The sequence below is a fragment of the Nicotiana attenuata genome, unplaced genomic scaffold (assembly GCF_001879085.1).
Source record: "Nicotiana attenuata strain UT unplaced genomic scaffold, NIATTr2, whole genome shotgun sequence".
NCBI classification, from domain to species: Eukaryota; Viridiplantae; Streptophyta; class Magnoliopsida; order Solanales; family Solanaceae; genus Nicotiana; species Nicotiana attenuata.
Window position 1 is genome coordinate 42,509 of NW_017673047.1, and position 7,079 is coordinate 49,587.

Below are 7,079 nucleotides of genomic sequence, written 5' to 3' on the forward strand. Positions count from 1 at the left end.
TGGAATACTGGATCACACTGAGTTACATGATATTGGAATACTAGATCATACCGAGTTACATAATACTAGAATACTGAATAGGACTAGACTGAGATGTGTATTCTTGAACTGATTATGAACACTGAAACATTAATTGTTTATGGCATACTGAGTAATCTATACTAAGACTCGGGGGAATCAAATCAAGTCTATATTGAATACGCACTGAGCTCACAACATTCAGAATGAAAGTCATGAACGAGTTATGAAGCTAAAGAATAGAAGTTCCGCAACTATTCAAGGAACTAGGCTTAACTATATTTCATAGGCAATTAGTAACGTCGTAAAAGAAACGTGGTGTAGGGAGAATCATTAACATTCCCAAACATAGAGAGTTAGCCTCACATATCTTAACTTCCTGCTCTTGAGCATAATACAACGTTTGTCAACCCTTTCAACTTTAATCTAAATTAATACAAGTCAAAGGGATTCCATCTTAGCAATAATTCTCATGTTTTGGTCACTTAAGCATCTTATCAAACACTTGGTGAAAATAAAGCTTCATAGTCCTTATTAATGGTGTCTCTACACCCAATAACCCATTCTCTTGTTCCTAGATAAATTCTAAAGTCTCAAATGGTTATAATGAACATTATTCTTTATTACCCATAAGGTAAACAACACTCTTAACCAATAATCAACAATCAACACCCCAAACCTATAATCGTTCATGCTTTTCTATCAAACCCATCAACTCATATCTCATGAACTAGGGTTTATAATCATTAAACCAATGCTAGAATCAATTAGAGGGTGAAGCCATTACCTTCTTGATGTTCAATCTTCTTGAATTCGAGTTCCAGGGTTCCTTCATTCAACAATGATGTCCCAATCGAATATCTAATGATATGGAGGGTTTACCCATGTTAATAAGATGTTGGGAAATTAAAATTAACTTAGAATCACATTATGAACTTACCTTGGGTGGTGGAGGGACCCTTAAGGAGTTAGGTTTTTGAGAGCTTTCCTTTTTAGAGCAAGTTTTTATGTTTTGGGGCTTTGGGGGATGAAATAGGGCTTAAAAAATTGACTCCCCAAGTCCGCCAGCTCGCCCCCTGTAGGCCTGACCGCGGTAAATAGGAGGAACACTGCCTCACGACCGCAGTCGCGGTGGTTGCGCACTGTTCTGTAAAACGGGTATAACTTTTTGCACAGAGATTCGTTTGGGCTCCACAATATATCGTTGGAAACATATTTCAATGTCTTACAACTATTATGCTTTTAATTTTCCAAAATTCCTTACATAGTTTCACTAAACCCTGATGGAAAACGGACCTTCTGCAAACTTAGTCGATTTTGTCGAATCTTATGCACCTCACTTTCCATCTTGATTCTAAAACAACTATTTTCACCAATAATCATCCCTCTAGGACTTCATATGTCTAAAATATCAAATTAATACCCATTTAACATATCCACACCTACTCCGAATGTACAGGGTGTAACATTATCTCCCCCTTGGGATCATTTGTCCTCGAATGATTGTCCTGACTGTAACTTCTGCAAACTCCGGACCTTAAAAGGGTCTGGTGGAAACATGAACTTTCATTAACACTTGCATACTAACTGAATGAATACATGATTACTGAATTGTTGAGATACTGAACTGAATGACTACTACGTTGACTGAATATTGGTCTGCCATGGATACGTGAATACTGAACTAACATGGATGTATGAATATTGAACTGGCACGAATAATTGAGTATTGAACTAACATAAATATCAGAGTACTAAACTTATATCAATATTTGAGTACTAAGCTGACATGAATATCTGAGTACTGAACTGAGATGAGTATCTGAGTACTGGAAACTTGAATGTTATAACATGACACGTGAAATACTGGATGTACGACCACTAGTTCTGGTGGCAAATCCAACTCATAAGCTAAGTGACCGATCTTTCGCAAGATTCTATATGGCCCAATATGGCAGGGACTATGCTTCCTCTTCTTCCCAAATCTCATAACGCCTTTCATAGGCGACACTTTCAGAAACACCCAATCATCAACTTGAAACTCTAGGTCACTAGGTCGCACGTCCGAATAGGACTTTTGGTGGCTCTGAGCCATCTTCATACGCTCTTGATTAAACTAGATTTTCTCCATAGTTTGATAGACCAAATTTGGTCCCAACAACTCTGCTCACCAACTTTGAACCAATCAATTAGCGATCTACACCTCTGCCCATATCTCGCATGGTGCCATCCTGATACTAGAACGGTAGGTGTTATTATTAGCAACTCAATAAGAGGCATGTGATCATCCCAATTACTTTTAACATCAAGGATATATCCTCAAGTGTCTGAATAATGCGCTCTGCATGGCCATCTTTCTGAGGATGAAAAACTTGCGCCTAATCCTTTATGAAGGACTTCTAAAGTTCATTGTAAACTGAGAACCATGAAATACAATGATGGACACCGGGGTCCCATGCACTCTGTCGATTTCTTGGATATACAACTTGGCATAATCCTCTATTGAATCTGTAGTCTTTACTGGCAAGAAGTGTGCTGACTTGGTAAGTCAATTTACAATCATCCAATCAAATCATGCTTTTAAAATGAGTAAGATAATCCTGTTATAAATTCCATATTTACCATCTTCACTCAAAATATGTGTATTCTGTGATAAAACACTAGGCTTTCTGCTGCCCGACTTTTACTTGCTGACAATTCGGACGATTTGGCCATAAAGTTTGCGACGTTCTTTTTCATGTCGTTCAACCAATAAATCTCCTTGGTCATGATGCATATTTGGGGAACCTGGATGGAAAGAATACCTGGAATTATGGGCTTCTAACATGATCTTCCCTCGTTATGTCCAACTATGTATGGAACACACAATTTGTCTTGGTACCTCAAAGTACCACATCTCCCCCTTATTCAAAAGCCATCATCTTATACTTGTGAATCTCCTCTTTTAACTGCAGCAAGTAGGGATCATCAAACTATTTCTCCTTCACTTATCCTACTAAGGGGGAACAAGTCATATTCTAGACAACAACTCTACTATCTTTGGAGTACGCAAATTGAACTCCTAGCTAGGCTATGCGGTGAACTTCTTTCACCAGAGTTGCCTTATCTACCTCAATCATGAGTCATACTTCCCACACTTTATTATCTTCTTGAGCACTTCCTGAAAACACTTATAGTATTATTGCGAGCTAAGTCTTTGACTTGTGCTCCAAAATTAGAGTCTCGTGCAATGGCACTACCCTCGTGATACAAACTTGGGCATGATTTTATAGCTTTTCTGTGATCCCTTTATCATCAATAACTAAACTCGGTGATCATTCTACTCACTTTGTGTTTATTACACATGCTAGACATAATTCCTATGGTAATTATACAATTTTCCCTCATTACCAAACAGATTTTCTTTTTCATATCCCATGCTAACTAATCGGGTTTCAAATCTCTAACTGGACTTACTGAAAATTTTCATATCACCCCTTAGACCAAAGGTCTTATACTTGTGGATCCTTCTCTTTTTGTTGGGATCCAAATAACTTTCCTTATTTTCTGCAATTCTTTGCACTCTACGCCAATGACGACTCATCTTCCAATTTACTTTTGAGAAATCTTTCTTACTAGGAAAAACTAAATTATTCACTTGACGGAAAGCTAATGTATTCACAACTATCATATACAATCTTAATAATCTAACTCTGCTCACACTGTCAATCCTGGAGAAACCACATTACGATAATTCCTAAAGGCTATTCTTCAATAGTTTGCTCTCTAACTGCCTAGCTGATTTTTCCCCCACTGTCACTGTACTTCAAGTTTAACTCAAACTCTTTGGGTTCTAACACGCGTTTGGTATTTCAAATTATCATTCACTCATTAGAGTTAGCCTGGATAAGTGAATCAAATTGTACCTCTACTAGCTCTGCTGAAAGTGCTAATTCACTGTATCAACTCAAAACTTACTTTCTATCCTTTTACTAACACCTGCTAGCATTATGTTTTCTTACTCTGCTTTGAATAACTAAAGTGAAGCATAGGGTTATTCTAACTTCCCTCACCATCCGGCCCTATTCTACGCTCGCATACTATCCCTTTTTTTTCCTTCTAAACTATGTGCATGGATCACACTTAGGGAATTCATCTACCTTAAATGAAATTGGAATATCTAACCCCAAACTTTCTATACAATACTAAATATCATACTATAAACATCCCTGTAATCATTTAGTCACATAACCTAAGGGGGGAACTGCCATATCCTTTATCTTACATCAATAGCTGCTTTTTATATTAACTTACTAACGTGGTACTTCTAGTTCTCATTTGAATAAATATGAACAACTTAAAATCATTCCCTGAAATTCACTATTGGCTGCTCTTGGTTCTCATTGCATACATCATATCTTCTAGTCATTTGCATGAGTTGTACGAGATCACATCTTTGGTAATAACAAACGTCTCTGACTCCTAGGTATTTTGCCCTTAGGCTCTTTTCTGACCAAAACTATAGTGACCAATGTTAGAGTCTGATATCTCAACTATCATTATTCTACATGTGGCTCCATTTGCAAGAATTAAAAGAAATTGTTCTCTGAGGTAAAACACATACGATTACCATACATAAACTTATCCTTCAAAGTATACCATCATCTGATAAATCACTTTTTGCGCCATCCGGTGAGTCTTGGTCTTAATCCAGACCTAAAATATGCGAAGGTTTCGCTATAATCACTGTTACTTACATTTTCTTTGAGAACCCATATACATATTGTACACTCATAAGTCACCAAAAATTTTGATACACTGAAAATTGGATATTTGGTAAACATATAACGGATACTGGCATACAGAATAACCATAAATTTGGTAATTGAAAGACTGTATAACTGGTAACTGAGGTAAACTGATAACCATAAGACATGATAACTTCTTTTGTACTTTCTAATAAGGTTATGCTCTAATCTGTACTACTATCCATTGCATCCCACTTTTAACATCCTCTCAAGTCTCATATTTACCAAGTTGTACTCCATAATTATACCCCAATGGGCAATTATCCTCTCTAGGACATTAGGTTTCTCTTGCCCATCGCTTGGGCATAAGATACATAAGGAATTCGATAGGAACATAAGGTTAACTATTGCTCTAAGCTTCATGGCACGATCTAGAGTAGAAAAAAATGAGACAATCCTGGATGTCTTGGTAGTTAACCGTTTATATGAGTGGCCGGCACACACATATAAAGGAAACTCTATTGGACACGGCTTTATAGACTCCCTAAGACACTTGAACTTAGTGCTTTGATACCAAGCTTTGTCACGCCCCGAACCTGGGCCTGGACGTTGTCACACCTCCTTTTTCGCTACACCCGCAAGGGCGTAAAGGAGTTTTTCCACTTAAAGGACAATCAGAACGGAATTTATTATTAAAATTCAGAGTCGCCACTTGGGAGATTAATGGTGTCCCAAGTCACCGGTTGAATCCCGAACCAAGGAAATTATGACTCTGTTAACAGTCCGCGAACCAGAAATTCGGGTAAGGAATTCTGTTAACCCGGGAGAAGGTGTTAGGCATTCCCGAGTTCCGTGGTTCTAGCACGGTCGCTTAACTGTCATATTTGTCTTATTTATTTGATTTTAATACATGTTTTGACCTATATGCTTTTAACTTTGAACCGCTTTTATTATTATTATTTTAAGAGAATTGCAACGTCGTGAAAACATGTCTCGAATCGCGTCACATAAATGCACCCGCGATTTTTGACACATTTCGACTTCGTTGGGATTTGGATTTGTGTCACATAAATGTGCACCCGTATTTAAGAAGGTAAGATTATTGAAAACGCGCTTAAAGTGACTAACGTGTTGTTATCTTTGGGGAAGGCCGTGAAATTTGCTAAATGGCCCATCCCGAAGTCTAAAATATTTTCATAAAGCATTGAATGAGGGCCTCACAATTTGTATTTTATTTGACGAGGCTCGTCTCATCATTTTTATTTAAAGGTTAATCCTAAGTGGCTATGATTTTCTACTTGGTTTTTGTCTCTAAACAAAAGAGAACCTAATTACTTAATATCTAATGGGCTGAATTCTTATGATTCAAATAAAAATCGTCCCCACCCATCAATTTATGAAAGAGACAAAACAGATCTTAGCCAACATGTTAAAAAAAAAAGGACTGGGCAACTTGGGACTAACTATAGCTAGGACTACACTTGAAGAACCAATTTATTGAGTCCAAATCGTAGCAGTTTACAATCTATAGACTACAGTTAATATCATATTGCACAGTCCAATTATACAAATGACGTAAACTCTCAGGCAAATAGATTGTTTTATTAATCAGTCAGAATTTAAATAACTCATGACTTCAAACAGCATCACTTCAACATGTATTCCTCCAATCAAAATACATCAATCCTTCAATAGTTCATAGGAAATCAGAAGATGTACCTGGAAAACGAAATAGGAGGAATAAAATGAGATCAACAACAGCAACGTAACAGTAGATGATCACAGGCAGGCCAGGACAAGTCCAGGAGTTCAGAAGTGTTATGAAAATCAAACAGAGGCAGTAAATCACCAAACACAGCACCAAATTAACCCAAAATGAACCCAGCAAATGATCAAATCCCAAATTAAACAGGCAACCACTCCAGATGACTTGAATAGCACTAAATCAAACCAAAATGCACTCTAATATCCTCTGAAACTTTCAATAGACCCAAATCTCAACTAAAACCAACTTATTCGAAATCAAATTCACTCGACAACAATCAGAAAGTGTTTCTAAAACTTACAATCATCAGAACTTAAACCAGGAAATGCAAACTGGTTACTCAAACTGAAAATTAGCTAGGAAATTCAATAGACAGTATGTTGTTTTTTGGTTTTTGGAGGTTTTGTTGTTGTTGTTGTTGTTGTTTTTTTTTTGGTTTTCTGAAAGTTCTAGATCTAATAGAGAATGTTGATATGAAATTTTTGAATTTTCAGATCTGTTTTGTTTCAGCTTGGAGATATTTGGGGGGGGGGGGGAGTTTTTTAGGGCTTGGCCCTTTTATAGGTCTA